At 47.3% G+C, this 27,377-nt stretch overlaps 1 protein-coding gene and 1 pseudogene across 6 annotated transcripts in view; one reads left to right on the forward strand and one right to left on the reverse strand.

The window, feature by feature from the left end:
• ATP2B4 (ATPase plasma membrane Ca2+ transporting 4) overlaps nt 1–27,318 on the reverse strand; it is an 89,179-nt gene extending 61,861 nt beyond the window's left edge. For 5 of the 6 annotated variants that reach the window (XM_063115270.1, XM_063115268.1, XM_063115273.1 and 2 more), the window contains exon 1: nt 26,889–27,318. The gene's annotated coding sequence lies outside the window, so the exon portion shown is untranslated. Of the gene's footprint in view, nt 1–26,020; nt 26,096–26,888 lie in introns of those variants that run through there. The other variant, XM_063115269.1, reaches the window with a different exon arrangement.
• LOC134391443 (small nucleolar RNA SNORA11) lies at nt 19,977–20,097 on the forward strand (annotated as a pseudogene).
• Nucleotides 27,319–27,377: the final 59 nt, after the last annotated feature.

Genomic DNA, 27,377 nt, shown 5'->3' on the forward strand with positions numbered 1-27,377 from the left:
AAACACGTCAAGGAGAAGAAAAAGAAAAAAGAAGTTGTGTGAGCTAGAAGGTAACCACCTCCAACACTAGTCTTCTGGGTAATTGTGAGAAAGGGCAAGAAGAAACGAGTCCGAGACGTACAGACCCCACTGGAGAACATTCTCCCAGATTCCCCGTGAATGCTGCCCATATCTGTCCTCCAGACCCTACAGAGAACATTGCTCTCATTCTTAACCGACTAGTCAGAGGATTATCTAGGGTTCAGTTTGTGTGAAACTTTCTTCTTTTAGGAGATCTGAGAGATCAGAGGCTCCTGTCCCCCTTGGGAAAAAAGTGCTAGAGAGCTCACAGCCTGAGTACAAGACTTTGGAACATTAACCTCCAAGATGGTGGAAGTGGCTTCTTAGGCCAGGTTGCCATGGCTTCCAAAAGAACAAACAGAGGTTTGTCTTTAAAGAGGGGTAAGAGGGGAACTGCTTTTTTCTTCTTATGGGAATAGTTTCAAGAGCCAAGATAGGAGGGGGATAGGCAAAATGAAGAGAAGGTTACAGTGCAGGGAAAGAAACGGACAGCCTCCACACCTCCTGTTCTTCCTGGTGAGCATAGGGTGGAAGGCCCCATTTGCAGGATGATAAGGCCCTATTTCAGGGCATGAGATGAACCTAGGAAGTTAACAGGAAGGTAAGCAACCTCCCTTCTGTATCAAATGTCTGCCCAACCAAACCTGGGAGGCAGGGAGAACAGAGGCTAAAAATCGAGCCACTTTGGTGAAGTCCAGGATCCCTAAAGGCTGAATTTTGCCTGCAAGAAGGCAGGTGAGATAATTATCCCCAGAAGTGATGTGTGGGGGTGCTTGTACTAGTCCTTTTCTCTTGCTTATAACACAAATACCTGGAATTGGGTAATTTATAAAGAAAACGAAAATTTATTGTTTACAGTTGTGGAGGCTAGGAAGTCCAAAGTCCAGGGAACACATTTGGTGAGGGTCTTGGTGGTGGCGACAGTGACCCAAGGGTCTCACACAGCAAATGGCAGAGCAGGGAGAGACAAACTTCTCAGGTGCTCTTCTTTTAAAGCCCTCAGAACCACGCCCCTGACCACCATTATTCATCCATTCACTACAGCATGGTCCTTAAATCCAATCACCTCCTCAAGGCCCCACCTTTCAATTCCTGTAATAGGATTTCCCACCCTCAACAGTGACAGTGGGGATTTAAGCCTCCATGAGGTTGGGTGGGGGCAGGGGGGCATCCAATCTACAGCCGTGCTGTTCCCTAGGATTGAGGCCTGCCTCACTGTCCACCCTGTATGTTGGCATCAGCACACCAACTTCCCAGGTCCCCTGGTCAGAAAACTCATTCCAAAGGAGCCAGACAAGACAGAACAGTGTAAAATGTCAAAATGTGACGATGTCCTCCCAGCAGGAGTTGTCAGCTGAATGTGGCCACCTGGCCAAGGAGTTCTCTTTCAGACTCATGGCAAGCTCTCCACAGTTTATAAGAACCCCCTTGGATGCTTCCTCCTGAGCTGGTGCCAGCTTGGCTCACACTGGAGAGGTGGAAAGGAGACAGAGTTGCTCTGGACTCTGCTACCTCAGAAGCAGCTATTGGGGCATCACTGAAGGTTAAGTACCACTTATGCCCTGCCACCTTTTCAAAGCAGAAAGGGGCTGGGGTTGGCTGACCACAAGCTAGGAGGCAGATCAGTTTCATAATCACAGTTTCATCACCAGTAACTGAACTAGCCAATAAGTTTCTGGCCTTTTCAGGGAGCAAGTCCCCTGCTTTTCCCACCAACTACGTCAAACAACTCACAGAATCTCAGAATCACAGCCTTGGAGGGGACTTTGGAGAAAGTCTAATATAAATCCCCGGACTTTACATGTAAGCATTTATGAGCCAAACACTGAGCTGGGCACCAAACAAAAAGGCTGTGATTCTGGGAGCCTATGAATTGTTTGCCGTAGTTGGTGGGAAAAGAAAATTTCCCAATCAAGATGGGAAAGCAGGATGGAGGCAGAGGCAAATAACGCAAAGAAATCTGTATGAGGGCCGGCCCGTGGCTCACTCGGGAGAGTGTGGTGCTGATAACACCAAGCCAAGGGTTAAGATCCCCTTACCGGTCATCTTTTGGAAAAAAAAAAAAAAAAGAAATCTGTATGAGGTATCCAAGGAAGGGCAGAAATATCTCCCTTATCTGTTCACCTGTGTGTATTCAACACCTCTGGGGTCTACACTGCAGGCCAGCTTGTGGCCATCAAGGAGCTGCAGGAGAGAGCTCACTCACAGCACAGGCTACCCCTAATGGGCTCAGCCCTACACCCTGAACAAAGGGAACTTTCTTAGGTCTTTCCAGAGCTGCTGCATATGGTTGTGTAGGGTGTGCCCTGAACATGGATAGCAGGTAAAGAGGTTGTTGGGAGATGAAATCCACCCTAAGTTTTGCTGGATGGGCCTTGCACACATGGGCTGTATTCATCTTCCTAAAATCTTTACAAAGGTGCCTTATGGGCTAGCAGCTGCTCTTAACTGTCAACCTGGTACATTCCCTTGGATCACCAGACCGTAAGAAATACCTAAGGAAGAAAACCAGAAGTGAATCCACTTTGACCAAGGGATGCACGAGAAGTAGGGCTGGAGATGCCAAAGCAGCCAGCCCCGTGAGCCCCTGGGCCTAGCCCAGCATGGAGCTCTGCCCGGCAGGCCAGGGCTGCCCATTCTTGGCCAGGTTTCTGTCCCACGCAGCTCACAGGCTCACCCATATAAGTCCTTCCCAAGTAGCACCAGTGCCCCTCAGCATACCCTCCTCCAAATCCACTCTTCCCAAGTCTCAGTGTCCTCATCTGAGAAAACGGAGATCAAAACGTAATCCACCTCATACAGAAGCTGAGAGGATTATTCTTTTGTGTGCAAAGGCCTAATGCCCTTGAATGAAGATCAATTGCAATAAGAAGTTATTGAACAGTAGCACCCTCTCTCAGAGCCCCCCAGTGCCTCTGGCCACTTTGTTCCTACACTTCCCAGTCCTGGATCTGGATACTGGGCTCTATGTACCAGAAAGACTTTGATAATCCCCATTCACAGACTTCTCCAGAACCTCTAACTTTTGCAGCTATATCTGGGGAATCTGTCTGCCTGAGGTTTCCTCTTAACTGGTGTCAGCAAGGCTGAGCAGAAAGACAGAAAAAGTTCACGAGAGAGTAAAAGAAGGTGTGGTAAGAACTCACATCTGAGTAATGCTTCACAGTTTTCAAAGCACTCTGATGTTTGATCTTTGTGACAATCTTTTAAGATAGACGGGACTGACAAATCTATTCCTTTTACAGATTTTATAACACATGATCTTAAAGGTGAAGTGACTCACTCAGTTAAAGCCATGCAACCACAGGAAGAGCCTAGAAGAAGCTAAGACAGATGACATGCTACAAGGTCCTATAAAGAAAGTAGAGAGAAACAGTAATTAGAGAACAAGAGAGCAGCCTGCATAAAACAGATAATTTCAGGCCCAATCAGGACATTAGAGCTGGAGGATTCCTGTCCTGATGAGCTCAGAGGATTAGTATGGGTTCTCCCACTTCCTCCCAGAGGTGACTGTGAGACACACCGAGTGTATGTGTGATGTCTGTCTGTGTCATCCTCTTTGGCAGTGGATACCACGTGGGTACAGATTGTGATCTAGACTGAGGCTGTGCAGCTCCCAGTGTATTGGGTGGGGGGGGGGGGAGTGTAAAGGGGAGAGAAACAGAGAAAGGAGAATAAAAAATGGGGTTGGGGGAGATTCAGAGAAAGGAAGGAAGGCAGCCCATTCCCTTAGGGAACCCCCAGTCCACAGAAGCCTAAATAAAGAAGACAGGATATACTATAGGAGAAGGACTGCGATTATAGTACAGTAGGTACAGAAAGAATGAGCACTGAAGTCAAGCAGCAGACCAGAATGACATAGACCTGTAAGAGGAAGAAATAAAAAAAAAAAAACCCACAAAAACCCCAAAACTATATACAGGAGAAAAAAAAAAAAAAAAAAAAAGCTGCCCTAGACTCTTTAGACCCTTTGCCACAGTACTGAAAACAGAATCTCTGAGGTATCATTAGGCTCTTTCCCTAGCAAATCAGGCAAAGGCAAGGCTGTGGCCCCGGATAATCACTTTGCTCCAACCAAGACTTCCAGGTTCAGGTGATGTCACATTAAGTATCTGTCGAGAAGAGACCTTTGAAAAGGTGAAACCCCACAAGGGGCCTCAGAGCACAGCTTACAAACAGCACAGTAGGCCTTTCCCACCATCTGGGAGAGTGATCCTCCTTCAGTTTCCTGCTTCAAGGAACAGTAGGTTGTTCTCTGCATATCACTGCAAATTATGATATGCCCAAAGAAGTTTGATTAAAGAAAGGAGAGCCTCCATCGGCACATGAGTGGGTAAGCAAAGTGAGGCACATGCATGCAATGGGATTATTAAAGTAAGGAAGTGCTGACACATGCTACAACATGGATGAACCTTGGAAACATTATGCTAAGTGAAATAAGCCAGACACATAAGGACAAATACTCTATGACTTCAGGCAAGTTAATAGAGACAAGAAGTATAGGTTACCAGTGGTTGCAGGGAGGCAGGCACGTGGGGTTATTGTTGAATGGGTACAGAGTTTCTGTTTTGGACGAGAACATTCTGGAAATGGACGGTGGTGACGGTAGCACAACAATGTGAATGTACTTAATGCCACTGAACTGTACACTTAAAATAGTTAAAAGGGTAAATTTTATGTTCTGCATATTTTATCACAATAAAAATAATTCAAGAAGAAGGAAAGAGAGCAACTGGAAAGGTAGTACTGGCATGCACAGGTGAGAGGGGTGGGGGAGAGCAGAGAAGAAGTCAGTCCAGTGCCCAGCTGCTGCTGTCACCAGGAGCCCATCGAGGGGATGTTGGTGGAGGCCAGTGGTACAGAGACACCACAGACAGTGCCTTCTGACATGCCCAAAGCTGGAGCCCACGGAGGGCCTGGCACAACAACGAACAACTCAACAGGTAACCTGGCAAGGAAACAGACTGGGCTTTCTGGGTACCATGCAGTGGGTGGGTTTGGGTTGGGGTGGGTATGGGGAGGACATCAAGGGTAGTGGACAGAGGGTGAATAAGTCATCTTTTCAAGGAGCAGGAGAAAAAAAGTCAGCTTTCGTCTACTCACTCTCCAAAGTCACCCCCTCAGCAGCTCAGAGCACACAAACATCTGCTGAGAGGAGGCCAGCTAAGGACTTCCTGACCCAAGATGGGGAAACAGAGCCTCCAGGTTTTTTGAGTACCTCATGTATTATCTCATTTGACCCTTCCAACAACCTTGCGAAATGAGTAGCACTGCTCCCATTTTACAGAGGAGAAAACCGGTTAAATAATTTTTGTCTAGGGTCACGCAGTGAGAAGCACGGCCAGAATCCAAACCCAAGCTTGGCAAAGTTTTTCCATAAAATTGCCTTTGAGGTGCTTTCCAGATAAGAGGGCTCTCCTTCTCAGGGACTAGTCACCTCTTAAAGTAAAGTGCAGTGATCGAGAGCACAGGCTTTGGGGACAGATGAACTCAAATCCCAGATCCACCACCAGTATCTGTTTGACCCTGGGAAAATTAGTTAATGTCTCTGTTCCTCAGTTTTGGCATTGATAAAATGGGGATGATAACAGCACATATTTCACAAGATTTCGAGATAATTACATAATCCATGTAAAAGCACACAGTGCTGCCACATAGTAAGCACCCAAATATAATTACTGCAGTTGTTACTGAATACCATCAACCAGCCCATTTCACCTGTTGGGTCTGGAGCTATTAGGGACCTGCTTACCAGTCCAGAGGTGAAAAAAAAGGTCTATTTCTGCTGCTCAGCTTCATTGGTAATCATGGAAATGCAAAGCAAGAACATTAAGAGATTCTATTTACACCATTCAGTTGGCAAAAGTTGAAAAGTCTGGTGATACTAATTACTTGAGAAAACATGGGTCAACAGCATCCCTTACACATCACTGGTAGGGGCAAAAAGTCCTACAAATGTGTTGGGAAACAACCTGTCATCATCTTGCAAAGATGAATACTCAGGGCCGGCCAGTTAGCTTAGTTGGTTAGAGAGCAGTGTTAGAATACCAAGGTCAAGGGTTCGGATCCCTGTATAGGCCAGCCACACACACACACAAAAGTCGACTATCCATATACCAACACCTAGCGGTTCCCAAGTATAGACCCAGGGAAGACTTATACATGGACATCAGTAGACATGAACAGGAACATTTGTGGCAGTACTGTTCATAATGGTGAAAAGGTGATATCTTCACCAATGGAATGTTATAGAGCAGTGAAAATGAATGAGCTACAGCTACACTTGATAGGGATGAGTCTTAGTATATAATGCTGAAAGAAACAAGCAAGTCCCAGAAGACTGTACGCAGTATATTTTTAAAATAAAACATATATTGGTTATGCTTTATATTTATTTAGATATCTATATGTTTATCAAGAGAGTGGTGAACACAAAATTCAAGACAGTGGTTAAAATAAGCTGGGGGGATAGGACAGGAAGGGCACATAGGTGGATGCAAGTTAATGATAGTGCTCTCATTTTTGGCTTGGGTGGTGGGTTCAAGTGCATTCATTAGGTTATTAAAATCATTAATCTATGTAAATAAGTAGCAAAAGAGGAACATGCATAAACTGATGAAGAAAATGTATCATGAACCATGGATTTTGATTCATCCAGTTTTGTGCACCTGACAATGAAGCAAAAAGAAGAAAGAGAGCTAGAAGTGAAAGAGAGAGAGAGAGAAAAGAAAAAGGTTTCCACTCTTTCCACCAGCAGCATGTTTTCAACTTGCATGATCAAAGATAGCCATGGAGCCACCTGAAGGTAGCAAGACTCTCTTTCAGATAAGAACTTCTGTTGTCAATTTCAGGGTCTAAAATTGCCATTGAACAACATAGTCAATATACTACTGCATTTGGCCATATTAGTCTAATAAGAAAATATCAATTAACCTTGAAATTCTGGTTTTGAGGGTGGGGCTGGAGAGGGGAGGCGGGAGTGGAGGGGAGCAGGGCAGAGGTGCTGATGTGCATTATTTCTCTAGTGACCGGAGCCCGGAGGGGAGTGGCCCAGAAGGAAGGAGCTGGGGTGGAGTGGGGAGTAGGAGAGGGTCGTATCATTTCTCGGTGGAGGGAGACTCCAGGAGTTATCCACTGGGGCTGCACGCCTAAGAGCCTATCTCCTCTTGCATCTGGGATCCAAAATAAAACCGCCTGGGGAAGAACCCGAATCCCTTCCCTCCAAGACTTCCCAGGCCGAGAGTGAGGGCCGTGGCCTTGGAAGGCGAGGCACGAGTGACAGGCGGCCTGGGGGCTGCCCCGTGCGGGGACCTCAGCGGGCCGGCACGCCGAGCCCGGCACCAGCGAGCCCCAGCGGGCGGCCTCGCCTTCCGCTAGCCCGGCCGCCCGCCCGCCCTCGCCCGGGGCCCGCCGGGTTCCGACCTGCCGCTCCCCGCCCTCTGCGCGGCTCAGGCTCAGCCGCCGGCGCCCAGCTCAGCCCCAGCCGGCAAAGCAATGACTTAGCCCCTGAAGCCTGGCTCAGCACAGAAGCCCGAAATAAGGCTGGCCGGCTCCACCTGGCAACAGCTATTGGTCACCGAGGGGGCCAGTGAGTCACTGTGCGGCCCCCCCAGCCGGCAGCCTGCTCCCGCCCCCAGGACCCTCGTCCTGCCGCCACCTCCCCGCGTCTCCCCTGGGAGGCCGCCCTTTCAGTTCCTACCGCGCCCTTCACCTGGCCTGCCTTAAACAAAACCCTGCGGTTGCAGTAACTCAGGCGACTTCTCAGCACAGGGCCCACCTCCAACTTTGCAGGGCATGCATACTTGAGAAGTGCTGATTAATCAAGGGATGCGTGATGTCAGGGGACAGGGGCGAAAGCTGAGTGATTCTGGGATGTGAGCGTGGAAGTCTCTGTTTACACCACGGTGGCAGGGAGGACTGTTGTATTACGGTGCATACAGTGAACGATCTCGCTAGTCATCACTCAGCAGCCACGATGAGGGGGAGAGAAATTGGAAGGTGTCCCGAGGAGCATATGGGGAACCTGAGCCCCAGAGTCCAGAGTGTGACTTGCCTGGTCAGGTACAAGTGGGCAGTGGAGAGCACGGAGTTCCTTTGGCCTCAATTTTACTGAACTGTAAAAACATGTTCTGGTCTCTAAAGCACAGGACTCAACTTTTTAAAGCACTTCTATTTACTCTACCTTAGATTATCACAACTATTCTTTGTGGTTAAAAACAAATGACAAACAAGGAAACAGAAGCTTAGAAATTAAGTGACTTGCTCAGTGCCCCAGGATTCCCAGCTTTTTCACCCACTTTGGGCATGCCATTCACTCTTGCTGGGACTCACTGCTATCCACGGCATGCAAAGAACCCACCTTATTCAGGAAAGAGGGCTCAGATTTTATACAAACTGGAGAAACAGGCTTGCAAACCTCAGGCTGAGCAAGGACAGGCGTCCTCTTTCAAGAATCTTCTAAATAATAATCTATATATTTGTAGGTACTCTATGGTGCACAAAGCACTTTCACATCCACTATTTCATGTGATTCTTGTAATGACCCTATAAGGTATTCAGAATTATCTGATGTTTTTAGGAGAGTAAAAGGCTCCAGTTTGGCAGTTTAGTGACAAGCCCAATAACAATACCCTGTTCTCTTCCTGTGTTGTTGCAGAAGGCTCCCGGTTAACCCATGTAATAATGAAGAATCCTCCATATTCATAATAGAAACCCAAAATATCTCCCTCCATTTTTCTCAACTATCTCCCCAAACGACCCAGAAAGAGGAAGGTAGAGGGGTATAAACTCCGTATGGGCCAGGGGACAGACTATAGGCACAGAGTGACCCAAGGCTTCTCCAGAGTTACACAGCAACATACCAGCTTATGGATGAACACAAGATTTCATGTCCCATCTCTCAATCCGGCACTGAACAAATGCCAACATTCCGTGGATAAGCCTGTATCTGTCATGGAGGCCACTAGAATTGTCACTCTTGAATTTATAGCAACCAGTTGGTACAACCTCTAAGAGACCGGCACCTCAAACTGTCATTCTGAAGCATCCTAACTGCTGAGGGGTGTAAAGTGGCCTGCTGGAAGCACAGGGACTCTCTGTCCCCATCATACACACTAGATACCATCTTTGCCCCCACCCCTGCTCTTGCTAATTACTTTTCAGCTGGTGACAGCCTCCCAATCTCCCTAACTCCTCTCTGTCCTTCCCTGCTCTATTCTTGGATAACTTAAAAAAGTTTCTTTTCTTTAAAAATATAGCTGCAGATAAAATATACTTAGCATCTCTTTCACACATATACATTTAAGAGAACAAGGGCAGGAAAGCCTCATGGTTCTCTCCAACCAGAGGCCAGTGTGAGAGCCCGAACCCAGCTGGAGAAGCCAGCCTCTACCATTAACGAGTAATCCCACTCACAGGTTTATAGGGGGCTTTATTTAGGATGTTCCACATCTTTTTCCAGAAATCCTGGTCTTCAGCGGAGCCTGTGTAAAAGCCACTTTGCATTTTTAACTCCCACTTCAGACTCAAGTTGGTCTGCTCATCTTCTCCCAGTTTCACGGGGGATCCAAACACTCAGAGAAAGGAAAGAACTCCCTAAGACAGCCCAAGAGTTCCAAGCCTTCTCGCCTCTCTGATCTCTCATTCCAAGTTCAGACCCCTGTGCCCCGCCCAGGCTGGCTCCATATGGCCAGCTTTTAAGTCAAAAGCTGTGGGCATCAGTGTCTATTTCCCTTCTCAAACCACACTGACCTTTTGCCTCTGGTTGCCTGCTATTATTAGATTCCATTGGATCATGTTTGGGGCTGACTTGTGACTAGTTCCTTATTATGTAGGAAAATGCTCATGATAAAGGACTGGGTAAGAAAAAAATTAACTGAAAAGCTTGATATTCAACGTGTCCCCAATTTTGTTGAAAAAAATGGGTATACTCACCCACACATAAAAAGAATGAAAGAGAATACACCAAAATGTTTACATTTATCTCTGGAAATTTTATTTTTCTCTTTATGAGTTTCTGAATTTTCCAAACTTTCTAGAATGATCTTGAGTAGAAGCTGTACAGAACTGAGACTCTGGAGTGTGAGAGGCATGATTTGAATTCCACATCTAACACTTAATAGCCGTGGGAACTTGGATGAAGCGTTTTATCTCTCTGAGCTTTAGTCTCTGTTTTTGAAAGGGAAGGTAGGAACGACACCTCCTTATGGGTTGTCACTAGGAGGAAATGAGGTTGGGCAGTTTTAGCATTTGGGTTAGTGCCTGACATATAGCAAATACTTAGTAAATGTGAGATAGCTTTATGTATTACTCTTCTACTTTTATACTCATGGGAAAAAAATTAAATATCCTTAAAAAATAGTCACTTTGTTAAAAATTCACCATTTGGATTAAAGGACACTGGGAAAATAACATAAGCCCTCCTGAAAATGTAGTGTCTCTGAAAGGGACTGGAACAAGAATAACCATAATGTAAGGTGGGGTTTAGATATGTCAATGTTCTCATGACAAGGGAAATATTAGAAGGGAAGGGTTATCACATGAGGAGCGATGACCGTGAGAAATGCTAAGCTAATGAAAGAAGATATAAATGCTTTTTGAAGGGGAAAAACCCCACAAAACTAGCTAGATCAGACCACAGAATAATTGATATAAAGCATCAAGTGTAAGAAAAGCGTACAAACCAGAAAGTTGGAAGAATCTGTGAGCTGGGTAAGCAGGGGATGTTTTGCCTGGTTAGGGTATTGGAGAGGCAGTGTTGCCTAGGGCCCAGACAGAATGACTAAGGGGTTCAAACAGCCCTGGCTTTAACTGGGGCAGAAGTTAGCTCCAGGTTAGTCAAGAAACTTTGGAGATGGGGTCTATGGATTGGGATAGCCCAGGGGCCTCTGAAATGTAACCGTTTACAGCACAATAGGTGCACAAGATAAGATGAGCAATTTAATGGGAAAATGTGCATTTCACCAATCTGAAACAGCTGGGATCCTGGATCTCCTCATGTTGTATTTGAGCAGTTTGACCTTCAAACAGCCTGGCCTGTTTCATGCCAAAGATATAAGTGGAAGTTGGACTCCAGCAAGAAGGGAATTACCACCATTGCCAAGGTTCTCAAATGGAGCCCCAGCCCTCCTCTCCACCTTGGAGTGGCCATATAAAGTCATACAGAGGAGGCCCAGAGGGAGTCTCACAAGCTCCCAGCATGGGTTTAAGGAAGGGGAGATAGCAGACAAGAGCTCAATAATTCTGTGCCAAGTCCTTAAGCAAAGGCTCCTGGGGCACTGGCCACTGTTTCTTTTCATACCCCAGTCACCTACTTCCCAGGAAGACTTCCCCTGACTCTACCACATAAGCCCAGCTGAGCAGGAGAGCTGGTTCCCAGGACTGTCGCCCCACCCTAGGGACTCTTGCCTCCACCCTTGGAAGTTTTATTTTCCCTTTTCTGGGTTTGCATATTCAAATGCCTACAGAGACCAGGCAGGCAACAAAAATGAATGAAGCAGGCTGAGCATTAGGTGACAGGGAGGGGAGGAGACTGTGGCAAAGGAGAAAGTGCAGGCTTATCTGAATGGGGCAGCAGTTACTCAGCTCCTGCTGACTGTTGCCATGGAAAAAAGGTAGGCCAAAACTGTCAGGGCTTCTGATTTGGGGAAAGAAGCAAGAAATTTGGATTTCTATGTGAAATCTTCTGCTTTTAAACTTTGGTAACCAACTATAATTAATCTGCAGGGTTGTTTGGGTAGGAGGAAGCAGAGAATTTTAGAGTTGAAATGTCCTTGAAGTATATTTAGCCCAAACTATTCATTTTACAAACGAACAAATTGAAGCCCAGAAAGATTCTGTGATTTTCCAAAAGGAATAGAGCAACTTAAACAGCTCAAATCCCAGGTCTCCCAACTTCTAGTCCAGAACTTGTTCCTCTAGACCACCATGCCTGCCATTAGGAGGCCTTTGTAATTATTCAGGCATGGAATGATGAGGTATTGAACAGGGATGGTGGCCTTGGGAAGGAAGAAAGTAAACTTTACTGTGGTCTTGATTCCAGTTTAAAGAAAAATTTCTATTTGTTTAGTCATTTATCCATCCATCCATCCATCCATCCATCCATCCATCCACCCACCCACTCATCCATCTATCCACCCACCCACCCACCCATCCATCCACCCACCCATCCATCCATCCATCCATCCATCCATCCTCTACTGATCATCATTCTATGAGCCAACAACTATGCTAAACACTGGGTGTACAGAGTTGACTAAGGCACCACTCCTCTTTTCAACTAGCTTTCAGGCTGGTGAGTGGGCTCGGCAAAAACGCTGCAACCAGAACTGACAAGTCACTGCACCCCAGCAGCCACGCTGCCACAGGCCTGTTCACGTGAACTCCCAGCTAATATTCACACCCTCACCTGTAAATCACTTTTTCTGAAAGCGTCTCCTGTTGTGGGATGCCATCCCTGAGAAACTAGTAGGGGACTGGAGAATTTCCCCCACCCCAAGAGAGCCTGGAGCACTTTAAGAGATCCATAGGAAGCAGAAGCAAGAACTGTGACCAAACCCAGCCACTCAACGCCAAGCCCCTTCCAGCTCAGGGAAGCAAGTTCTGGTTCATGCATTATCTTAGCCAAGCTGCCGCTTCATACCAGCTGACCTCTCTGTGTGGGTGTGTACTGGGGAGAACAGGGGAGACTCCAGAATGAGACTCTCCTGCCTGTTTATCCAGCAGCATGCTCAATTCCAGTGGCAGCTGATCTGGGTGACCCAATAGAGATGGCACAGCTTCTACTTAGAGCATCATCACCTGGCCTGACTCCATCAACAAGAGATTTCCCAGCACTTATGGCATCTACTCCCAGGGGAGGAATGCAGGGCAAGAGCAAACAGGGTGAGGTGGTTGCAGAGCTCCACCCTCCTCTCGCCTTATTTTGCCAAGACTCTTGTTGCTCAAATATCAAGCAAAACCCTAGAGCTGGCACCAAGAGGGTCACTTGTCATGTAGAAAAGATGGAGCCCCCAGTTAGCCCTTGCAGGTCCTTTATTGGAGAGTTGCGGGAGGCTGGGGCCTCTGGGCCTTTCAGTTACTGGGAGATAATGGGCTGTGACCCTTTTACAAAGGCACTAAGCCCAAAGGTTAGCAGGGAGCAGTGGACAGGCTGGTGCCAGGATCCATGGAGAAGGAAGGGAGAAACAAAAAGATGAAAGAGGAAAATACTAAAATTCAATGAGTTAAATAAAATTAAAATTTTAAATATTTTTGAATTTGAATATTAAGTAAAATATTCAAATTCAATCTACTATCTATCGGCTAGGCCCTCAGAATATGTATCACTCTTTACTTACGTATATCCCCATTTTTCAGAGAAAATTGAGTCTCGGAAGCTAAATAATTTGTCCATGGTCACACAATTGGCCAGGCTGTCTTTAACCCAGTTCCATCAGACGCCTCCAAACTTGTGCTTTTATCTAATAGAATCTGCTGGTGTTGAGAAGGCAGACTGGGTGATTTGGGACACAGGGCATTGTTATAGAGAAAGGCACAGGAAGGGAGTCAGGATTTGGTAAGCTCTGACCCCAGGAAATGCCAGTGGAAATTAGTATGCTTTTCTCTATCAACATAGGACCTCAGTATCCTGTTTCCTAGTCCTAGCAAATGGATTTTCCAGTGTTAGGGAAATCTCCCTTCACCTGCTGTCCTCACAGGGATAAATGTCTTAGGGCAGATGTACAAACAGGAAACATGGAGGGATCTAGTGTCACACTTTGACTTTTCCACATTGAGGGGTTGCTCCTCATGTCCCCTATTACAGTGGACTGTGGGGGTTAGAGACCAGAAACACACTAAGCAGGTGACCCCACTTATTTCAGTGGCCCATTCTCCAAGGCCTAAAAGATTAGCCTTTTTCCTCTGACTGTGGGAATCCTAGGAGTGCAGACGTTACCAAAGCAAAATCCACTCAACAATTTTTTATTGAGCTCTTACTATGTGCCAAGTACTGTTCCAGGTGCTTGGGATACATAAGTGAACAAAAAGATAAGATCCTTGACTTCATGGAACATACATTTCAGGAGAATCAAAGTACAATAACCTTCTGGGGGAGGCAGTGTTGCATAGTAGTAGAAAGGGCATAGGCCTGGGTCAAATATCAACCCCAACCCTAGTCAGCCAGATGACCTCTGGGCAAGCACTTAACTTACCGAGTATTAACTTTCTTATCTGTAAAATGGGACAATAACATGTCAGGTTAGGTAGGGGTGTTTTAAGGATTAAAGATAATGTATGTAAAATGCCTGGCACATAGCAGCATTTGAAAATGGTAATATTATTTTTTCAGGCCCACCTAAACCACAGATTCTGGGACAACTCTGTGTCCTCTTATTTGGGGGCTTCAATCAAGGCACTATCTCCATGATGTCCTAGAGACAGCTCGTGTGGCAAAGAGCACACTGGGTTGAATCCACCTAAGATCAAGGAATTTCCCCTCTAGAAACATCTGCTCCTACCTATTGCACTGTGGAAGAGACAGGCCTGGGTGCCCATGTTTGCTTGGCCACCACTCCCCTCCAACAGGCCACAGACAACTGGAGCAGGGCGAACACTGGATCTAAGCTGGGACCAGCATCTCTTGGCATGGAGACTGACAGACTGAGTTAATTTACTTTGGAGAGCTAAGCGAGAAGGCCACATAAACTTGGAGACTGAATCTGCTGCCTGGTTAACCACGGTGGGTCCTGTGCATGTGGATGAGGGAGCAGAGGCGCCCAGCCACGGAGAAAAGCGTGCTCACAGCCCCAGGGAGAAGGCACAGTCCACACATGGGCTACACTTCTCATACCTAAGCTCTGTGATATTTCCCTGTACCCTTCTAATAAAGCCCCCTTTTAGTTTTCTCCTTTGAGTAGGCTTCTGTTCTTATAACCAGATGATCTCTAAGACAAATCCTATACCTGTCTCAGAAGGTGGTGGTTATAACATAATTTGAAAGCAGCTGGCTTTTAGTCGACATTCAATAAATGCTGTCAACTCTCCGCATGTTCTCGTCAACTAGTCACTCAGCAAGGCAAAGAGGAAATCCATAAATAGGTTAGACTCGGGTTGCTTCTCAGTCTGATGTTTTATGAACATCTTTATTAATTTGTAAAATGAAGACAATACTAGTATTGACCTCATTGTCTACCAAGAATATTAAATGAGATAATCCAAGTTTAATACCTAGCACATAGTGGATGTTAGCTCAGATTATTACTACTACTGTTGTCATTGTTATTTAAGATGTAACAAGTGTTGTTTTAGGTCTATTTTTTTTCCCTGGCAGCTGGTTGTTAGAGGAATCTGAACCCTTGACATCATGCTCTAACCTACTGAGCTAACCAGCCAGCCCTGTTTTAGGTCTTGATCTAGGCAAGGAGGGAGGACATAGAAAGCAGGATCTGGAGTGGACAATGAAAGAAGAGAGAAGGGTGTTGTGGGGAGTAAGATCAAGGGACTCGGCAGCAGGGAGAAGGGACTGAAATGCGGGGTGGGGAACAAGGAGGGGCACTGGAATAATAAACTTTACATTTATCTAGCATTTTAGTGTTTATGCAAAGTTTTCACTTACAATATCTCACTTGTTCATCACAACACTCCATATAAGAAAAGGTGATATTACATACACTTTATAGATGGGAAAACTGAGGCTCAGTAAGGATGTGTACAGTATGTATCAACCAAAGCTACATCCACTCCTTTGTCCTTTATACCACACTGGCTGGGAAAGTAGAGTGCAGGGGCTGAAATTAGAGGTAGGATTGGAGGAGAAACTAGGGGGGTTCTCTAGAAGTTTATGTTTTTATTCTTAGGTGCAATTTGGATCCTTTCTGGGCATCCCAGCAATGAAACATCTCTGCCCCATCAGAGTCAGAGGCTCCAGATGTAAGCAGGGGATTGTAAACTCAGGCAACACTGGGATGCCTACCCAAGGACTGAGTAAACCAGGCTAGATGAACATCAGCTTCAGCAACATGCTCTGGCTCAGGAGAAGTCTTCATCTAGCAAAAGACAGGGGCAAATCCTTTATCATTAGGCCACAATCTCATTGGAAACAACAGGGCTGCCCTGCAATGGTGCCTGTGGCATCTCCCAGCTCAAAAGTGTATTGAGTCTAGGCCTTACTTTCCTGAAATCAGGGCTAAAAGGTGCTCTCCAGGGAAACAAATGCAAATTCCTTGGAACACTGCCATAGTCAGGGCTTGCTGTGGGTTCCCAGGCTCAGGACAATCATCTGTGAGCTGAAGGTCAGTGATTCTTAGTCCCTCCCTGCCTCCTGCATGTGGCTTCTCTCCAAACTCTAACAGAGTGCCTGGCATATGGTCTGCACTCACTTCATGTTTGTGGAATGAATGAATGAATAAATTAATAAGCAAATGAATGACAGATTGGCGAACAAGCAAATGAATGATGGATTGGCTTTGGCAATAAAATCAGTCTGTGCTGTCATAGTAGAGTGGCCCTGCCCTGATGACCCTTAGATCCCAAATCAGAGCTCAGTGGCCAACCTGGCTTAGTCAACTGCCAAGAAAGAAGTGGAGATAATAGTGCTTCCCCTCCGCACTTCCTCTGGCCTTTCAGAGGAGACACACCCTGAGGAAAGGGCAGGGCCAGGGATACCCAGGCAGAAGGAAGGCTCTGCTCAGCCCTTTCCAGGACTTCTGCTTCCCCTTACAAGGCCCACTGTGTGGGGAGGAGAAACCCAGCTCCATTAGCAGCTACAGAATGGTGAGGGCCATGCCAAGAGTGCTTCTCCTTTGAATTTTCTTCAGTGCTAATGACCTTCATCGGTAATAACAGCAGCAACAATAACAATTGTGGCACAGCACCTTTATGGTTTCTGGCCTCTTTCTTCCAAAGTGCTCCTAGCACATCACCCTCAGAGGGGCAGGTATGGTTCTCCCTGTTATATGGGTAAAGACACTTGGTACCAGGGAGGCTTGGTGTTGATCTGGGTCATACAGTGTTGCAGTGATGGGATCGAGTGCCCAGTCATAGACCTGGAGTGGGAAGAACTGGGCCCTAGCCCTGGCTCTGCCTCAAACTAGTCCAGTCTCCTGAACGAGTCTCTAGGTTTTAGTTTTTTCACTTGTGTGAGAGAGAGATTGAACTATTTCTCCAACTCTGTCTACCTCAAATGCTCTGGCTCAATAAAACGAGCTGTCCCCCAGCCCAAAGCCTGGTGACCAACCTCCCCTGGACAAGGTCAGAAAGCTCCTGGAAGTTTGGATGCCAGCTGTGCTTATCCTAGTTTCCTAACAGATGTCCTACGAGTGCTTCCCACAAAGAAGGCTGTAGTACAGACGGCAGGGGGGGAAACATCAAAAAATCATCCGAATGGTGCATGAGGACCAGGAGGGCAGGCAGGTGGCAGGCCGTTGCTGAGGCCAGATGCCATCCTGCCCACGACACTGGCGCTGGCTCAGACAAAGGCTGGAGGCATCCCAGCGGGTGGTAGCAGACAGCCCCCTCACCTGCCAGGGCATCTGATTCTCCACGATGCTCAGAATGCCCTCAGTGGGGATACAGCAGCTCAGCCCTTCCTCCCAGCCTCCCCTCCCTTCCTCCACCTTCTCCTCTATCAAATCGATCCTTTCTCCGTCAAATCCTGTTTTCAATTACCTCCTCTAAGAATAACTTCTAGTTGAACCCTGCCAAATTCTGGTCCCCTCACTCCCACTAACACCTCTCAGCTCCCAGCCATTCCATTAGCTGGTACCAACCATCACTAGGTGCCAGATGAGACTTCAAGTATGTGTTCCTGCTCTGGTCTGTCACTTGATGGGGGAAGAACAGGATGGCTATTTCCTATTTCCTCCTTTCTTAAAGTTTCTTCCATCCTCAGCTCCCAAGATGTAAAACATGGCATTCAGGACACAGGAATAGTGGACTATGGATGGGTGATACTTTCCTCTCTACCCACGGGCAGCTGTCCTGGCCAGATATTAGGGAGGCTAATGCTGGAATCTCAACCAGAGTCTGGACAAGGGCTCAGCCAATGTGTCTACCACCAGGGCCAGACTCTAGCTTGAGAGGGAGGACAAGCTGGCCCAGCAGCCAGCCACAGTTCAGATGAAAACCTATCAATCTCTCCAGCCCATAGCATTGACTGCAATCCCTGATCTCCAATGCCTCATCATTTAATGGGCCGAACACTATGAAATTGCTTATTATAGTTCAAAAGTAAGTTGAATACTGCTCAGTTCATATGGTCAATCTAATAAGTTTTGGGGGGATTATAGTCCCTAGAAGATGGTAAACTCCCTGAAAGCCTGGACTTTACCTGTAGCCAGTATTTCTTAGTTTCCAATTAGGACATAGCAGAATCATGGCCTTGGAAGGTACTGAGTATATTCTTCTTAATTGAAGTTCCAGGCAGGTGGAGGTGGGGAATTTAGAAACTGTCCTACTCCCAAACCTCAAGGGTAGCTGTCCAAAAGCAGATACCTTTTGGTCTCCTTTCTTCTGGCCGTCCTGGGTAGAAGGATGGAATTTAGCTGCAGGTTGTTACATTGTGCTAGATTCTATGATGAAAGAGTTTGGTTTGGGTGTTGAGAGTTTTACCCCTTTGTCTTCCATAGAAGAGGAGGGTCTTGAATAAGAAATGTATGTCCAAACTTGGTTTCATGTTACAGTGGGGGGAGATGAAAGCCCAGAGATATCACCTGCCTCAGTCAAGGTCACACAGCAGAGAAGAGCCAGGTCACCAGTTCTCTGATTCTCAGTCCTGTGCTTTTCTGGCAGGCCAGGCAGCCCAGTAGAACAAACTCCTGCCTGTCTGCCCCCTTCCAACTTCCTGGCTCCTGCTCTTTCAGGCTCCCTAGCAAGACAAAAGGGGAATTGACTAAAGGATCAATAGCCTTCTCCTACAAGAAAAGAACCCTGGGTTGCTAACCAGGGTTTCCAGGGAAAGATAGAGAGACAGAGAGAGAAGCAGCCCTTGGAAACCTGATCTCTCTCTGGAGCCAGGACCAAGCTGGGGAGGCGGGGGTAGGCAGCATGGTGATTTGGGTCACTGACAGTGCAGCCAGGCGTGTTGTCCCTGCCAAGGGGGCGCCTAGAAGGCCTTGCTTAGCCCAGGCATGAAGGCTCAGGGCAGGCACAGCTGGGTTCTCTCAGAATCACCCATTAGGCAATTCAAAAGGGATGCAAAAGGTTGGTCTGCAGCAACGTCTGGGCTGTTGGTGAATTCCTCTTCTTAGGACCTTGGACCCCCTCCTCAAAAGGTAGGTGGGTGATTCTGGAGGCTCAGTCCCTAGGGTTCCTCAGCTGGCCCCATGGCATGGTGGGAAGGCCTGTCATCTTGCCTCCCGTCTGGTGCCCCCACCCAGCTGCTCTCACCTGGAAGGAAAAGCCTGGTGTTGACAGCAGGGGGCGGGGGTGGGAGTGGGGTGGTGGGAAGGAAGACTCCCTATAGGAGATCACTTTGGTGGGAAAGATCCCCCTGTGTGCTTGCTCCATGAATACTCTGAGCACTCAGGAGCTAGGGAAAGATGCTCCTGTGGGCCAGGAGTTTGGGAGATGGGTGAGGGTCCAGGAATCTAGGAGTACTTCCTGGCCTTGGTTTCTCTCCATATCTCAGAATTTTGAAAAATTTGAAACCTGAAACATTGGAAAAAAAACCCCCAAACAGTACGATAAACAACTACAGACCCTTCACTTGATTCACCAATTGTTAACATTTCTGCACCATCTCTCTCTATATATATATGCACATTTTTTTTTGATGAACCACTTGAAAATAATTTTCAGATACTTTCCCCCTAAATATTTTTGCATAATCTCTAAGAATAAAGATATTCTCCTACAAAATCACAATACCATTATCACACCTAAAAAACTTAACAATAATTACATATTATCTAATATCTATATTAAAAATTTCCCAGTTGACACTATGTTCAGAAAAGGGGGCTTGAAAAATGGCTCCTCTGTTTACAACACACTGACAGTGGTCATTGTGATGAGGGGCACAAAACTTATGACCTTGCTGTGAACAAATGCCCTACATGTGAACACGTGGAAAAAAAATAAAATTGTTTGGATCCAGGATCCAGCTAAAGCTTCTACAGTACATTTGGTTATAATGTCTCTTTAGTTTCTTTAAATCAAGATCAGTTTCTGCCTTCCCACCCTTCCCTACACAACGCACAATTTTTATGTTTTTTATGATGTTCACTTTTTCGAAGAGTCTTAGTTGTCATTTAGAATGGCTCACATTCTAGATTTCTCTTTCGTCTCTTCATATTACAGCACATCATGTGACTCTAATGTCAAGTGGGTCCCATTACTGCTAATGTTTGATTACTTGGTTAAGATGGTAAGTACTGGATCTCCCAATTGTGAAGACAGATTTTTCCTTTTGTAAAGAGTATCTGTGAGGTGATACGTTGTACTATGAACTGAATGTGTGTATTCCCCCAAAATTCATATATAAAAGCCTAAATCCCCAATGTGATGGTATTAGGAGGCGGGCCTTTGGGAGGTGGAGCCCTCATAAATAGGACTAGTGTCCTTATGAGAAGAGATACATGAGAGATGATACTTCTCTCTCTGCACAGGAGGATATGAGAAAACTGCCATCTGCAAACCAGGAAGGGTGTCCTCACCAGACAATGCATCTACCGGTGCCTTGATCTTGAATTTCCAACCTTCAGAACTGTGAGACATCAATGTCTGTTGTTGAAGCTGTCCAGTGTGTGTGTTCTATAGCAGCCAGAACTAAGACACATTAAAACCAACCTTCCACCCAATAATTCTAGCATTCATTAGTGAGCCTAGCCAGAATCAGTTATTATGCTGGGGTTGCAAACAGGTTAATTTAAAATTCTAGAGGTGGGGGTGGGGTGGGGGAAGGGGAGATGTTGGCCAAAGGCTACAAAGTTACAATTAGACAGAACCGAATAAGTTTTTGAGATCTATTGCACAGCATGGTGACTATAGTTAATCATAATGTAATGTATATTTCAAAATTGCTGAGAGCAGATTTTGGATGTTCAACACACACACACACACACACACACACACACACACACACACACACACACACACACACACACACACACACACACACACACACACACACACACACACACACACACACACACACACACACACACACACACACACACACACACACACACACACACACACACACACACACACACACACACACACGAGGTGATGGGTATGTCAGTTAGCTTGATCTAATCATTCCATAATGTGTACAAATATCAAAACATCACATTGTACCCCATAAATATATACTACTGTCAATTAAAAATAAAATAAAATTTTAAAAAATGTTTCGTCATTTATGAGCGTACTTCAAATAGTTTTTGGAAAATGGAACTAAAAGGTAATACAAATCTTTCCATGAACTTTTTGAAGACCCCTCATACTTCCACATTTCATTAGTTGACATTTCTGTTTTCCCTCCTTTTTCCTCCCACCCCTTAACTGTCAGAACGGACCCCCGGAATCTTTTCTATTTAATGTGTTACAGTCTATTACCATCTCTTTTTTTGATGGTCAGTGTGTCCCATATTTGCCTGGTGGGAACCCTTTTAAGCTGCCTGTGTCCTTTGACATGTGCATGTCCTAGCTTTTTGGCATGACATGGTTTACTTGCACTTTCCATCCCAGATTTGGAATCAGCCATTTCTCCAAGGAGCGCTGGCTTCTTTTAGTGGGAAGTGGTACTTAGAAATAAAAATCCAGGTACTAGGTGTGTTCAGTGCTACTGGGTAGCATTGTTTCTAGACCCTATCAATGGACAGACCTATGAGATACACCAAGAACCAAGGGTTCGCCTCCCCTTCCCCGGTTCCACACTTATATCTCTCTTCTTCCATAATGAGACCCCGATTTCCAGAAATATCAGCATAGTTACTCATTTGATCTATCCTACAATAAACAAAACATAGTTTCCAATTTATGACACCAATACCATAACCAATAAGTAACACACCTACAAAGTAAAGTTCAAGATTCCTTTGCAGTTCTTTCTATCCTTAGATTAAGAGTATTAAGCTTAAAAATTACTTGAATTAATTCTTTCCTTTGTAATCAAATTGATTAGTCATTGTTTCTGTTGTGACTGGTTTTAGGGTTTGCTTTTTGTTTCTTTGAATCTAATTTAATTCTTGGATATATAAAATATTTACATGGTTCAAAAATCAAAACTGAAAAGGTATATCCAGAACAGTCTCACTCTTATCCCTACTTCCTCCACCCTGTTCCCACCCACTCACTGTAGGTAACCGTTTCAACTGACTTGCGCTTTATCCTTCGTGTGCGTGTGTGCAAAAAATATGCCTATTTTCCTGCTTTCTCATTCCCAAAGTGGCATACTATATATAGTCTTCTTCATCTTGCTTTCTTTACTTAATAACATATCCTAGAAATCATGTCAGTTCACAGGGCTCCTACTCAATTTATTTATTTATTTTTTGGCCGCATAGTACTTCATTGTGTGGATTTACCGTTGTTCATTCAACCAGTCTCTTAAGGATGGGCATTTGGGTAGTTTCATATGATTTCCTATGACAAATATGCCTTAAAAAAATCACCTTGTACCTATATCTTTCCGTATTTGTAAACATGCATCTTTTGGATAAATTCCTAGAAGTAAGATTGGTAGGTAAATGCATATGTAGTTTTGTTAGATATTGCTAACTTCCCCTCCATAAAGGATGTACTGGTTTGCACTCCTGGCATTAACTTTGCAACTTAGGTGGACCTCACTATGAGGTGTTCTAAGCCAAGAATTTCCTTGAACCTAGCTGAGAGTACTTAACCAACACACACACTACCCCAAGCTCCCTGTACCACACCCCGAGTGATGGCAGAAAGGCAAAGGAAGGGGGTCTCACTGATCCCACTCCAGTCCATCTTTCCTGAATTGTTCCAGGGACTGGTCTATGAAACTTGGGAAATTGGAGCAGAGAGGAGTGAGGAGGCTGAACTGTCCCCCCTTCTCCCTGTCCCCATTGCCTCCCCAGGCCTCTTCCCTGACCAGCCCTCTGGTTCTAGCTAGATCCTGCCTGGTTTCCCTCCTCAACCCAAGTTCATGTGGTGTGAAGTGGAGGCAGAAGTAGAAAGTTCCTGTCATTTCTGTTTTAACATGTGTAGAGGAAATAAGTCAGTGGAAAAAGAATGGCTCAGGCGAGGGAAAGAGGAAGGAGGAGACAGAGAGATGCTGGGAGAGGGAGTCAAGTACAAAACACTCCACACAGACCTCCTGGGCTCCAGCCCCAGGCCTTGCGCTTTTCCTCTGACCTACAGAAGAGGGGAAAGGTTGCCATCCTGGCTTGACTGGGCCCAGAGGCCTTGCCATTCCCACCCCTCTCTCCTCTCACACCTCCCCACCACACAGCACTTGGACATGCTGAGCAGGAAGCCCCTTCTGAGGGGCAGCCTGGGGGAAAGAGTAGAGACGGCCTCAAGAATCCAGGGAAGGTCAGTAAGGTGCAGGTTGGGTTATTCTTCAAGGTCAAACCAAACACGCTTCCTAAGGTCCTGGGGACCAAGAATGAACATCTTCCTTTCCTCTCTCCAAAGCCTGGTGGATCTGGAATGTTCTACCCTAGATGGGCAGGGCTGACCCATATCTCTGGGTGCTGGGTCCGAGGCCAAGAACCCAGAAAAAGGAGCCATGCAGGTTACTGAGAGAAACTAATTTCTCGAATAACAGGCAGTTTCCAGTGGAAGGCTTGAATTGCTGACAGGTGGCAGCTGGGTTAGTGTCCCCTTACTCTCAGGACCCACTTGGGGAAGAGTAAGTCTCCTCTATACCCTTGCCCAGGGACCTCCGTCCCCGGCACCCCACCTTACTTCTTCCAACCTCCACACCTTGGGCAAATTCGAATTGCTTTACTTCTGCCCCTAACTGGGCCCTCCCATTTAGATTTTCTTCTATCAAAGACCATAGCAGTCGGACAAATCTGACTCAGCCACTGCCTCCCACCATCACTGCTGGGACAGGATCCCCATTGTGCAGAGGGGAAACTGAAGACCAGAGGACAAGTTAGGAACCTGCAGGGATGAGGTTCCCCCAAACTGCCCTTTCCTTCTCTCAGGAGGCACTGATCAAGCGCCTGTCAGGCTTGGTGCTAGGCGCTGGGAGGCCAAGGGGCAAGACCAGCTACGCTTCTTTGACTTGACCTTGAGTCCAGGCACACGGAGTAGGTAAATGGAAGGGAAACAGACTGAGGCTCGATTGGCACTGCCTGGAGGCAGGAAGCCTCCGCTCCCTCTCCGCTTCCTCAGCTCTAAGCGCATTCTCTACGGAGGACTCAGACCGAGGCAGAGCCCGGGAGGGTGGAGCCGAGCTGCGGGAGAGGGTGAAGATGGGGCGGGGCCGGAGAGCAGAGGGGCACAAGGTTTGCTGCAGAGTCGCTCCTGCAGCCACGTGGGGGGGGGGAGGGCCCGAACTGCGGGGGCAGTCTCCCCCTGCCACCGAGACCCAGGACTCAAGGCCAAGGGAGCAGGCACTCAGATGCATGCTAAATAAGGACCTGATCCTCATCGAGAAGCCCTCCCAAGCCGACCAGAGCCTACCCCTAGTCAGAGTGCTGAAAATAGAAAGGCCAGCTGCAGCAATGGCGGGATTATGGGCCCCCACGATGACGGGGCTCAGGGGAGCAGGTGATTTCGGGGTTGCACCTTGGCAAGATGGTGGCAGGGGGGATGAGGCTCCTGAGAAGGAGCAAAAAATGGATCCTTCCCCCACTTCCAGCAGACAAGGGCATGGATTCTGTCTTGGGTCGCCCTCCCACTGGGGAAGGCCTCCTTCCCCTCTCGATCAGAATACAGGTGGGGAAGAGCTGTCTAGCCTTGGGGTGCAGTCATGTCAACCATCCAACACCTCAAAAATAAACACTGGTTCCTAGTGCTTCCCTGGCCCCCATGTGAGCTCTCCTTCAAGTCTTTTGCTTCCTTCTCCCCTAGTTTCTCAGCTCTAACCTTTACTACTCCTCCAACCAAACTAGCTGGGGCTGAAGACAGGTGTTTCCTCTCCCCCAGCCTGACTCCCACAGATGTATCTGCTGCAGGTCTAGGACTCACCTCTCAGGGCACCCTTTATCAAGCTGCCAGCATCCTCCCACCCCTCCCAGAGCCAGCTCCCCATGCCACCACCCTCAGCCAAGGAGGGTAACCCCACTCACTAGCACTCAAGTCACCGCCTCTTCCTGCCCTCTTCCTCCTAAATCCTCCCCGTCCTGCCTCACCCCTCTGCCCCTTTCCACGGCCTGTCCCAGGCTGGAATGACACTGTTTCCTCCTTTCCTTCCAGGTAAAGAGGGCCCAGAGCTGAGGGCTGCAGGAGGACCTCCAAATGGGAAGAGCTTGGAGAAGAGGCAGCTCTGGGGAGGGGCTTGGGGAGGGAGGGGGAGGTCTTAAGACTCCCTGCCAGACACCCCACCCAGAGGAGGAGGTGGCGCCATAGAACGGGGTTTTATCCCCCCCTCCCCTCCCGCAGTGGCAGTCAGTTGAGTGCCCGCCTGTTTCTTCTTCTATCTGACATTCCCCCTGCCAGGCCAGCAGGCGCCGGCATCATGTCTGCAAGTTATTGAAAGTCCGGCAGGAATGCTCAGAAGGGAGGTGCCTCTGGCCAGCAGAGTGCCCACTACTCTCCCAGGGTGCAGCTGGCCACTCCCTTGCCCCCCACACGCAGCAGAAGAAGAGCGACAGGTACCCTCAATAAAGGTGGACGAGTATGAGGCGGGCCTGGCCTCCGGGAAGGACGCCAGCGGCCCCCGCCACCCCAAGTTTGAGCCAAGTATGTGAGTGAGTGTGACTGTGAGAGAGAAGGGACAGCAGCAAGGACAACCCCAGCCTTAATTTCTAGCTCTTCAAGCAAACACAGTGCCCCAAGACACTCAGGGACCCTGCCAAGGGTGCCTGAGGCCCACACCCAATCACTGAACACTCACCAGCCCCAGTCTCCAGCCTTGAAATAAAAAACTTTTCAACTTCACCCCTTTCTCTTTCCTTCCCTTTGGGACCAGAGATGTGTGGGGCGGTGCCCTCGGAGACACTCATACAGTTGGTTCTGGACGCTCACACACACTCGAACAACAGCGGTACAAGGGAACTCCCAGCTTTTTCCACAGCTAATTATAGACGTGAAAGTCTGAGGATGTTTTGCAAGAGGCAGAGAGAAACTGCTGAGGTTTCTCTGCAAAACTAAAGAAATTTAATTTGTGCATTCCCATTCCCGACCCCCCTAACTTCTCCTAGCCTCCTTCCACCCCCACCCCACCCCTCAATCCCCGTGTGCCCCTCTCCCAGTCCCCACTACAGCCCCTCCTTCCTGCTGATTTCTTACTTGGCTCTTTTTTATTTTTTCCATTTCTGTTTGGGGCTTTCGAGAAAGGGAACAGACGCGGAAAATATTTTTGCAACAGTTTTCCATTCTGCGTCTCATTCCCAAGCCAAGTAGGGGGGAGGGCAGGAACGGACTGGGGAGTGGGGGAATAAATGCTTTTTCCAAGAGCTCCATTAGGGTGTGAAAAAGACTTCATTTCCTCCATTTCCCTGCCCACCCCCATGGCCCAGGAATGACAAAAACTAGGTAAAGAAAAATAAATCACTTGTTTGATTACATGGTTTCTCAGAACTAAGGATAGGAAAGAAATACAGTATTTGACAAATCTGTGCAAACACACACATTAAAAATCCTCCAAACTAGTCGCAGGAAAGATGCTAGGGAGAGGAAATTCAGGGAGTTTTAGAAGCCACTGAGAGGAAAAAAAGAAACAAAGTTTGCAAATCACAAGTCAATTCATTCTGCAAGCCTACCTCTCTTTCTAGCAAAGATCCAGTCTTCTCCAAGCGGGACTCTCCCTCCAGGTTTCCATGGACGGGGGGTAGGGTGGGGTGACCAGCCACCGGTCTCCCCAGTGTGGCAACCAAGCTAGAGATGCTGGCTTTGCTCTCTAGCCTCACCAGCTAGGGCCGGGGAGTGGGCTGGGTCTCCTCCCCCGGCCCTTCCAGTGGGAAGGACCTCTCAGGTTCCTGAAAGAAAATGGGTGCAGGGGAGCTGGGCGGGTGTCTCTGATCTTGCTCTCTTCGGAGGGACGGTTCCCCCGGGAAGTTCGTGCCCCCCTCCCAACCCCCAGCTTTGGACGGTCTCAACAGCAGAGCTTTCTTAAGAAAACGCTTGTCATGGCAACAGCTCCAGCCAACTCCGGCCAGACTCTTGCTCACCAGCTCTCCCCGAGCGGTGCGGGAGGAGAGAGGGGAGGAGCGGGAGCAGGAGCGGAGGCGGGACTTGGCGCGCGGCCAGGC

The sequence above is a fragment of the Cynocephalus volans genome, chromosome 11 (assembly GCF_027409185.1).
Source record: "Cynocephalus volans isolate mCynVol1 chromosome 11, mCynVol1.pri, whole genome shotgun sequence".
Classification (NCBI taxonomy): Eukaryota; Metazoa; Chordata; class Mammalia; order Dermoptera; family Cynocephalidae; genus Cynocephalus; species Cynocephalus volans.